Source organism: Mastomys coucha, unplaced genomic scaffold (genome assembly GCF_008632895.1).
Source record: "Mastomys coucha isolate ucsf_1 unplaced genomic scaffold, UCSF_Mcou_1 pScaffold23, whole genome shotgun sequence".
NCBI lineage: Eukaryota > Metazoa > Chordata > Mammalia > Rodentia > Muridae > Mastomys > Mastomys coucha.
In genome coordinates this window covers 46,564,992-46,576,446 of record NW_022196906.1, presented here as the reverse complement: position 1 = coordinate 46,576,446, position 11,455 = coordinate 46,564,992, and the positions used below count along the sequence as shown (strand labels likewise).

The 11,455-nt window shown below is 38.7% G+C and overlaps 1 long non-coding RNA gene across 1 annotated transcript; it reads left to right on the top strand.

Annotated features, from left to right (window-relative positions):
- Positions 1-2,379: 2,379 nt before the first annotated feature.
- On the top strand, positions 2,380-3,108 carry LOC116073879. The gene is made up of 2 exons (XR_004111954.1): positions 2,380-2,554; positions 3,031-3,108. It is a non-coding gene; the product is annotated as an uncharacterized LOC116073879 (long non-coding RNA).
- The last annotated feature ends 8,347 nt before the right edge of the window (positions 3,109-11,455 follow it).

Here is an 11,455-nt window from a genome sequence, read left to right as displayed (position 1 = left end):
AACAGCCCCACAGCCCCACACACTCATACAGTGAAAGACATACATTTAAAAAGTGCAGGACTCTCAAATTTTCTTAAACTACTTCTTCACTCATTTCTTCTCCTTTCTTCTTTGTATGATTTCTTTTACTATGTTCTTTAGATATAAAATACACTGAGTTAGCAATAGGCTGATCCCTAAATCCCTAGCTAGTGACCAGTGCTCTGTGTATTTGTCAGGGTTCTCTAGAGTAAAAAAATCTTGTAGAATTAATAAACATATATTATATATATTCATTCTATGTAATATATAATAGTATATACAATTATATTTATATATGTATTTTAATATATATTACATAGAATGAATATGTGTGATATAAGGTGAATATATTAGAATTATGTAGAATGAATATTTAAATATAGTCATGTTTTTATATTTACATATATTTCTATAAATATATTTCACATACAATAATATATTGATTATTAAATAATAATATTAAATTAATATTCTTATTAATTTATACTAATAAGTATATTAATACATAAATTTAATTTTTTGCACACACACACATATATAGATATACAGGATTTATTAGAATGACTTACAGGCTTCAGTCCAGCTAATCCATGCAAAGTCCAAGACTACAGTAGTTGCTTTAGTCCACAAGGCTGGATGTCTCAGCTGGTCTTCAGTAGATGCTGGAATCCTAAAGAAGTAGACCCTAATGCCACTGAAGGAATGGACTTGCTAACAAGGCAAGAGCAAGCAAGCAGAAAGCAAAAGCTTCTTTCTTCCATGTCTTTATGTAGGTTTCCAGCAAAATGTGTGGCCCAGGTTAGAGGTGGGTTTCCCTAGCTCAAATGATCTTTATGAAAGGTGTGTCTTCCTGCCTCAAGATCTGGATTAAAGGCAAGTCCCCTATCTCCCCAGATTTAAAGATCTGGACTAACACAAAGATCCTGACTAGAAGTGGATCTTCCTATTTCAAATTACACAATAATCCCTCACAGGTGTGTCCTCCATTTTGGGGTTTTAGATAATTTCAGATGTAGTCAAGTTGACAACCAAGAATAGCCCTGCTATCCTTTGGCAACTGAATTGGTTAAAAAAAAATAGGTATTTGGCAAAAGATTTCAGTAAATATCATATTTGCATGGTTCCCATTCTGAGCTGGAATAAGTTTCATTCAAGAAACACCCCGTTTACTCTTTCTAAGAGAATAACGGACTTGTAGGGTGGGAGAGCAGCAGGTGTCTGGATAGATGGCCTGATGGAGGCAGCGAAGAGTGGATCTGGGCTTTTGTTTCTTTAATCATTTTACTTTTAGTCTTACCTAAATGAATCCCCAAGAAGCCTTTGTCTACAGTTCTAAGCTTCCTGTGCTTTCTTGGTCAGCAGCACTCTCCATCACTCATCACTTGTCATCTCCCTTCTACCTTTGCTGAAGGAGGTTGTGGCTGCTGCTGTTGCTTGCTTCTTTCCTTGTGTGCTTCATCAACTCATTAAAAAAAATGAAACCAACTTTTTCTTTTAATGAGATTTTTCAGGATGTTACAGAGCAAATGCTATTGAGTTAATCTAAAAAAAAAAAAAAAAAACCAAACCAAAACAACCAACAAAACAAACAAACAAACAGGTCACAGCTCCAAAGCTTAACTATGGCTGCATGAGATAAAGAGGAGTAAGGGTTGGATGGCTATATTCTCAAACAACTGTTCCTGCTCAGTGGGTCAAGACCATATTTCAGTCAGTTTGATATACTCAGCCGAGGGCTATCTAGAGTTCAATACCTATATGGACACACATGTTGACTCATGGTATCACCTTTTAAAGTGGGTACTAGTTCATCTCCAGGAGCTCTATTACCCAAAACATGATTTCTATTATTTGAGACAGTAGTCCTTATGAGACATATGAGGATTCAGTTAAAAAAGAGATGGTGATATCTGTTGTGTACTTAATTACCTATTAGTGTGATGGTTGATATGTTTTAACTTCCAATTATTCATTCAAAAAAAATTCTTAGAGACCCTACTATGTGCCAGGAATCAACTAGACATGGGAACTTCCTGGAAAGAAAATTGTCAAAATTAGTTATATTATCAACTAGAATTGGCTTTAAAGCAGAATATGCAAAAGAGTGTTAAATGAGGAAAAGTGGATAAGGATTACCTAGTCTCCAACTCAAGTATATGAGCAACTGTAATAGGCACAGTCTGAAGTCACATCCCCTGTCTTCTACTTGTTGAATTGAAGTGGTTTGATAGCCAGTGTCCAAATGCTGATGACTTACGGATTATTCAATAGCTACATAACTGTGATAAACCATAATTCTTTATAAATGCACCGTCATTATGACCTCATTTCTTTACTGGGAGTTCCAAGCTAGTTGAAATCTAAGTTGATACTATTTCAGCTCAAGGTCCTAAAAAAAAAAATGTCTAGGGTTCTAGGTCCAAGCACTGGAGTATTTGCACAGTACTTCCATGAGCTCTGAGAACCTTAACTTTCATACAAGAAAGAGAATACATAAACTGTCATGCAGCAAATTCAACGTTTGCCCAGCACGGTAAGTGTTTGTCTCTCTAATCTCTTTTACGAATTTGCTATTTGTCTATAGCTTAGGAATCTTTACTCAGTTACCAGTAATCATGCTCTATAACTTTAATAAAATTTAAGACCTTACCACATATATACTGGAAGCACCATGGTAGTTCAGGTGCCCCAAAGCACTGAGTAACCCTGGTTTAATCTTCATTCTATCACCATCTACTGCATAACCTTGACCAAGTTACTTTATATTCCATATGCTTCACTTCCTTCTGCTGGAAATTGGGACAATGATAACACAATTAAGGCAAGGTGATTTACCTTAGACATATTGATTCCAGCCTTTATCACTATAATTATTGTCTACAGTCATTTCTTTATTACTCTAGTTGTAATGTGTAGCAGAATCAAAACAAAAGAATTTTTCTTTGAGAAAGTTTAGCCATCTCATTATCTCCCTTACACTTTTTAAAAACATTTCATCTTCTTTTCCAGTGCAAGACATCAAAACCAAGACCTCACCGATGGTAGATAAACACTCTCACGACTAAATAAATACATTGTATCATCAGACACTTCTTTTTAAACTTCTACTTTGAGACAGTTTGCCTAAGTTACCCAAGCTCTCCTCAAGCTCTGCAGCCTGTTTCGGCCTCTTCAGTACCTAGGATTATGAAGGAGGCACTATCATGACTAGTTCCATGGCTGTTGTTTTATGAGTGAAATTTAGCTAATCATCAATCTCAGAATTTGCAAAGAAACAAGTAGCCAGGAAATACACTACTATAATTTTTGAACTTGGGAGGCGGAGACAAGAGGATTAAGAAATCAAAGCTCACCCAGGTCATATATCCAGACCTTTTCAAAACAAACATAAAAGAAAAATGTAACAATTAACAAAGCAACCTGTGAAGTTTCTGGCTCTTAGGTTTACCCTTAGACTTGTTTGAAAATCTCTCACTCTTCTTAAGGCAGTTATCTCAGCCAGTGCCTCCTGGGGTAGAGACTCCATGGGACTCTTTTCAGGTTCTATAAAGCCAAATGGGGTTTTTGAAATGCTACAATAAATGCACCCTCCTACTGCATAGAAAGCAATGTTGAATCAAATGCCAAAGCCTTGCCACTAGAGGCTAGCAAAGGTAGTGCTAGTAGCAGCCCCAGGTTCTCACTCCACCACTACCCACTTACATCAGCTTCTTGTGGAAACGTCCTTATGGAGTAATGCAAACCATGTGTTTTTCAGAGTGAAGCTTTCTTTCCAGCTATGGTTTTAAAAGTATAGATGTATATTCATTGCATACAGGGATGGATTTAGTACAGATAATTTGTCCATGCCTCCAGGACCACCTTCCATCCCTACTCCCCTCACTCATTGTGCCTCTTCCTTTACCTTGTGGTATCTGTTTTCCCTTAACTTCGAACATTTCCATTCCTTTTGGCTATCAGCAGATCATCGCAAGTAATTCCATCTGCATGCTAAACAAACTGATTCAGCCGTGAAACCACTTGTCCAAAGTCGACCCTTAAAACGCAGGTCTTTAATCACCAGCCTCGTGCTCTTTCCACTACATCCTATAATTCCATTTAACCAGCAGAAGATAAGAAATTACCCATTTCAATTTGTACACATTTTGTTTTAATTAAATGACTTTGGCTCTTGCCCTTGAAGTGCTGATAGCGGTGTCTCTACATACAAGGACACAGCAAGATGAACTCAGTACCAGGTGACTCTACACTATGGAAACTAGAAGAGTAAACCCTTGGCAAGAGATGCAGCTGCTACTGAGAGAATAAGTAGGTCTTCTACAGCCAGTGGAGATGTCATTCATAGACAACAGATGAAATATATGATGTTTGAAAATAACATCTTTCCATTTTAAATGTGAAGTACAAAATATTTATAAAGAGCTTAAAAATACTTCAAGTATGTGAAGAATCACATTGAAATTAAGCTTTTTTTCTTTTTCGTTTTTTATTAGATTTTTTTATTTACATTTCAAATGTTATCCCCTTTCCTGGTTTCCCCTCTGAAAACCCCCTATCCTCTCCCCCCTCCTCCTGTTCACCTACCCACCTACCCCAGCTTCCTGGCCCTGGCATTCTCCTACACTAGGGTATAGAGCCTTCACAGGACCAAGGGCCTCTCCTCCCATTGATGACCAACAAGGCCATCCTCTGCTACATAGGTAGCTGGAGCCATGAGGACCCACTATGTGTACTCTTTGGTTGGTGGTTTAGTCCCTGGGAACTGTGGGGGTTAGTTCATTGTTGTTCTTCCTATGGGGCTACAAACCCTTTCAGCTCCTTGGGTCCTTTCTCTACCTCTTCCATTGGGGACCTTGTGCTCAGTCCAATAGTTGGCTGCGAACATCCACTTCTGTATTTGTCAGGCACTGGTAGAGCCTCTCAGGAGACAGCTATAACACGCTTCTGTCAGCAAGCACTTGTTGGTATCCACAATAGTGTATGGGTTTGGTGACTGTGTATGGGATGGATTCCCATGTGGAGCAGTCTCTGGATGGTCATTCCTTCAGTCTCTCCTCCATACTTTGTCTCTGTAACTCCTTCCATGAGTATTTTGTTCTCCCTTCTAAGAAGGACAAAAGTATCCACAATTTGTCCTTCCTTCTTCTTGAGTTTCATGTGGTTTGTGAATTGTATCTTGGGTATTCTGAGCTTCTGAGCTAATATCCACTTATCAGCGAGTGGATGCCATGTGTGTTCTTTTGTGTTTGGGTTACCTCACTCAGGATGATATTTTCTAGTTCCAATCATTTGCCTAAGAATTTCATGAATTCATTGTTTTTAATAGCTGAGTAGTACTCCATTGTGTAAATGTACCACATATTCTGTATCCATTCCTCTGTTGAGAGACATCTGGGTTCTTCCTAGTTTCTGGCTATTATAAATAAGGCTGCTATGAACGTAGTGGAGCATGTGTCCTTGTTACAGGTTGGAGCATCTTCTAGTCCATGTTACAGGTTGGAGTATCTTCTAGGTATACCCCCAGAAGTAGTGTTGTTAGGTCCTCAGGTAGTACTATGTCCAATTTTCTGAGGAACTGCCAGACTGATTTCCAGAGTGGCTGTACCAGTTTGCAACCCCCCCCAGCAATGGAAGAGTGTTCCTCTTTCTCCACATCCTCCCCAGCATCTGCTGTCACCTGAGTTTTTGATCTTAGCCATTCTGACTGGTGCGAGGTGGAATCTCAGGGTTGTTTTGATTTGCATTTCCCTGATGATTAAGGATGTTGAGCATTTTTTTAGGTGCTTCTCAAGTCAAACTACCACTATTTGCAGATGATATGATAGTACACTTAAGTGACCCCAAAAATTTCACCAGAGAACTCCTAAACCTGATAAACAATTTCAGCAAAGTAGATGAATATAAAAGTAACTCAAACAAATCAGTGGCTTTCCTCTACACAAAGGATAAACAGGCTGAGAAAGAAATTAGAGAAACACATCCTTCACTGTAGTCACAAATAATATAAAATACCTGGTGTTACTCTAAATAAGCAAATTAAAAATCTGTATGACAAGAACTTCAAGTCTCTGAAGAAAGAAATCAAAGAAGATCTCAGAAGATGGAAAGATCTCCCATGTTCATGGACTGGCAGGATTACTATAGTAAAAATGACCATCTTGCAATCTCCATCAAAATTCCAAATCAATTCTTCACAGAGTTAGAAAGAGCAATTTGCAAATTCATCAGGAATAACAAAAAACCTAAGATAGTGAAAACTATTCTCAACAATAAAAAGAACTTCTGGTGGAATCACCATTCCTGACCTCAAGCTGTACTACAGAGGAATTGTGATAAAAAAAATTGCATGGTATTGGTACAGTGACAGACAGGTAGATCAATGGAATAGAACTGAAAACCCAAAAATGAACCCACACACACCTATGGTCACTTGAACTTTTTTTTAAAATGATTTTTTTTTGTCTTATGGGACCACTTAGATTACCTTGACCAACAACTTGATAGATTTCTGATGTCTGGTATAGAGGTTTTTTTGTTTTGTTAGATAGTATGATGGTTTGAATAGAATTGGCTCCCATAGATTCATGTGTTTGAATATTTGGCCATATGGAATGGCACTATTAGGAGTTGTGGCCTTATTGGAGGAGGTGTGACTTTATTGGAGGAGGTGTGGCCTTGTTAGAGGAAGTATGTCACTATGGAGGTGGCCTTTGAAGTCATATGTGCTCAAGCTATGCCCAATGTGACACAGTCTCCTTCTGCTGTCTTTGAATCAAGATATAGAACTCTCAGCTCCTTCTCCAGCATTATGTCTGCCAGCACACTGCCATGTTTTCTGCTATGATAATGATCTAGACCTCTGAAACTGTAAGCCATCCTCAATTAAATATTTTCCTTTATAAGGGTTGCCAGAGTTGGTCTTGGTGTCTCTTCACAGCAATGAAACCCTCACGAAGACAATCTAAAGCTCTTGTAGGGAGCATTGTTGCTCTTGCTCTTAGTTGCCTCTCAGAGGTTGAAGTTCCTTTTGCTGGCAACACCCCATGCTTTAGACACAGGCTTCAAAGACTTAGATTTTCAGGTATAACCTGAAAGCAATCTTCCTAAGGTCTAGCTTCCATAGTACCAAAAAGAACTGCAAACTGCCAAATAAAAGCAATCAATAGTCCTATAATCGTCCTACACATAAACTGCAATGGGCAGCATGGCAAGATGCCCCTAAAGATGTGATAGTGTCATTCATCTCTTTATTCTAAGCAACATCTCTTCAATTATACTTAAGGGTCACTCAACATGAGGGAAATGATTCGTGGTGCTAAGATCCTAGTCAGCTACTCAGGGTCGGGGGTTCATGGATCTTAGAGAAGAATTGACTACTACCACTTTACTAAGCCAGTGTAATTTCTAAATGCACTCTATAATTTATCCTTATACCTACAGATAAGTGTAGTTCTCATTACCCATCCACAAAACTTCTATTGGCAGAAAAGAGATACTATTACAGAAAAGCACAACTGGTCATAAGGAAAGATAAATTGATCTTGGGGAGCCTGGCCCAAATGGATACATCCACAACACAACTCTCTACACGTAAGGCTCCAGAATGCCATGGGAGAAGGTGTGGGGAGCTTGTGAGAGCTAGAGGACCAGGAAGTCTGTCACAATATTGTGTGTCTTAGAACTTACAAGGAAGCTACACCCACAATATCTCAACAATATAGGCCTGGACAATGAGAGTACCGATAGACTTGTTGATGGGGAAAGGGGGAATCTTGTGGAGTTTACACGTCAACAAAGAACTACAGGCAAACAGTGACTGCTGAAAGAGGGAGACGTAGGTTCTCTGAGGGATGAAACCCCTCACTGATAATCTAGTGCCAAGTGGTTAGCCTCAAAATCACATGTACACAAGCAACTAAATAGACTCAGTGGACTTAGAGGGTTTTACTTATATATTTGAATATATTTTATTTATATATTTATATATGGCATACATATACACACATACACACACACATACACACACAAACACACACACACACACAGAGAGAGAGAGAGAGAGAGAGAGAGAGAGAGAGAGAGAGAGAGAGAGAGAGAGAGAGAGAGAAACCATCACCTTAAAAGGGAGTAAGAGGAGGGCAGGGCTTTGGAGAGAACTAGAGAAAGGGGAAATGATGCATTTAAAATATAGCATATGATATAATTTTGTTGCTTTATAAATTTAGAGATGTATCTTCATATCTTTTACTCTCCAGTAAGGAAGGGATTTTATAGAAGCAAAGTTCATCACTGATCCACTAATAGGCTTTGAGAAGTGTTCAGGATCTAGCACTTTGGACAATCAGTGCTAAATATGTCTAATACAAAATATGTGTGAAACAAAAGGAGAGTTACCCTTCTCTTGGTCCAAAGAAATGACAATAAGAAAATTATCAGAGAAGGAAAAACTGAGGGAAGAGGAGGGCAAAATAAACCCAGACCCTCCACTGGAGGATAGATCTATGAGTTGAAAGTTAATCATTGATGCCCATTCTTAGTACTTCCTCATATGACAATGTTTCTCAACCTTTCAAATTCTGTGATTTTTTTAATACAGTTTCTCATGTTGTGGTGATTCCATTTGCTACTGTCATGAATAACAATGTAAATATCTGATATATAAGATATATGATATGTGATCTGACCCTAAAGGGGTCATGACCCATAGGTTGAGAACCACTGTCATATGGTCATGTAAACACTTCTTTTCTGGTACAAATGCTACCCCAATAAAATGAAACCTAATGAGGTTTAATTATTCTTAGAGACCTAACAAATTATAGAGACTTGATTATTTCTGATTATGAGAGCAGAATCATATACTGTGAGATTTGTGAGATTGCTAGATTATTATAATCCTAACTAATTTTTTAAGGCTGACTGGTTAGAACTTCAATTCTATGGAGGGATGGAATACTACAAGTCTAGAATCAAATTATCTTGGACTTTTTTGAGCCTCTTTAATGGCTATTTATTTCCTACTTGTCAATTTGACATAGCCTGGGGTAGGGAGCCTTCCATGAAGAGTTAGCTCTACCACCTTGGCTTGTGGGCATGTCTGTGGGACAGTTTCTTGATGGTTGACATGGGAAGACCCAGTGCACTGTGCGTACTGTGCGTACTACCATCCTTAGGTGAGGTGGGCCTGGGCAGTATGAGAAAGTAGCTGATCAAGCCAGTCAGCCTGGTTCCAACATGGCTCCTACTTTAGTTCCTGCATCCAGGTTCTTGACTTGGTTTCTGTCAGGCTCCTTTTTGTGAGCACTCCATATCCTCAGTTATAGTGTCAGGCCTTGGGACCTCCCCTTGAGCTGGATCCTACCTTGGGCCTGCTGCTGGACCTTCTTTACCTCAAGCTTCTCTCCATTTTGCTTTTAGCCAGTGCTTTATAACAGAAACTTAAAAAGCAATCTAGTACAGTATGTGAGTCAATATCTCTATGGCATTAAGGCAAATTCTTCAGAATGTACAAGCATGTCTGGTTTCTACCCAACCAAAAGGCTAAGGAGACACTCACGGTCTCCAGCTGAGATTTCCTGACTTTTCCACAACTCATTACCTGGTGTTTTCACCTATGCATTTGAAAACAAAAATGCCTTGATTTATTACTATTTCTTCTCTATTCATGAAACTGTTACTGCATTAGAAAATAGGATTGAGAGTAAACTGAGCCTATAGTTCCCAGGCATGGGCACTCACATCAGGATCCAGAATACACCATCTCTTACCTGTTTTGAAGTGAGAGTTATGTTTTTGTTTGTTTGTTTGTTTGCTTGCTTGCTTGCTTTATTGTTGACAAGTACAGTTGTGAGCCAGCTGATTAAATGGTGAACACCAATGGAAGCCATGACATAGACAGGACATTTTACTAAAAATGGAGTTCCTGGATTCTTCCTGAAATAGAAAGCTTTTTTTGGTATCCAGAGCAATAAAAAGATGAAAATATAAAATGAGCTATTTAATTCTTTAACATCTAATAACACTCTTTGGGGGCCTTGGTTTTAAATATTTTATTTTTAATCCATATAATATGTAACAACTAAATGCACTTCAAAGGTCACATATGTTTATATACTATATATTATATATATATTATCATATATAAATATATTAGACATCTTGCCTGTTTTAAATTCTTTCAGTCTACCTATAGAACATTTACTTAAATATTAAAAATATAGAAACCATACATGTCTAAATTGCAAACAGAAACATCATTTTCTTCAACATGTCTAGCTTGGCCAGGAAAACTTGAAGCTGTGCTGTGCCCCTGTTCTCTGACCTACTTGCCTCACTCTCAAATTGGGAAGTGCTCTTACCTCAGAGTAGATGTTTAAGTCTGCTGAAAGGGAGGGACCCTCAGACACACAGAACAACTCTTTGTCTAGGTCTATTTAATTGTTAGGTGAGAGGTTGGTCAAAACTAAATCCTTATTTCTTCCTTCATTCTGGCCTACGTTTCTTGGGACTTCAGGTAACTCCAACTATGTACTTGGGAATTTCTGCATAAGAAACCATGGAAGACTCCCATGCTGGTATGCTGATATGCTGGTATGGGATTAAAGGTGGCCCACACCTTTAATCCCAGCACTTGGGAGGCAGAGGCAGGCAGACTTCTGAGTTCAAGGCCATCCTGGTCTACAGATTAAGTTCCAGGACAGCCAGGGCGACACAGAGAAACCCTGTCTCGAAAAACCAAAACCAAACCAAACAAACAAACAAAAAACCAAACCAAACAAAACAAAACAAAAGAGTTCATAGGATTTGCTGTTAGTAATATTTTCCTGCTTGGCATTGACATAAAACAAACAAACAAACAAACAAATAGAGACTGTATTTAGCTATTTAGATACATCAGCATGAACCCAGGAAGTTGGAGGTAAACTGGCATCTTGGGTAATTTGGTGAAAGAAAGGATCCAGCTGGATAAAGGAAAGTAGAGAAGATAGACTCTTTGTGAAAGGCCCATTCTGTGGGTGTAGGAAGATGAGTGGTTTCAGAGAGCCACTCTCATGTGCAGAACCACAGAGGCATGGGCAAAGGCCCAGGCCATGAAGCTGCAGCTACATCCCAGCCCTCTTATGAACACACTGCTGTTCCTCCCCGACCCCATCTGCATTTCAAGCTTTGGATCCAGGTAGCAACCCCATGCTTGGAAGATACAGAATTGAAGCAATTTTCTGCTCTTGACTCAGAAAAACCAAACTACTTTTATGTTTTTAAATCGGAATGTTTCCAACTTCAGAGAAAACCCATACAAGATGGCTATTTGGCTCGACAACTCTGTCTTTGTGAGTCAGGTTGTTTTCTCCCTCTGGTAGAAAACGGCACAAAGTTAAGTGAGGAGACAAAGGGAAATGTTGTTTGACACAATCAAATATGAATGGAGTGGAAT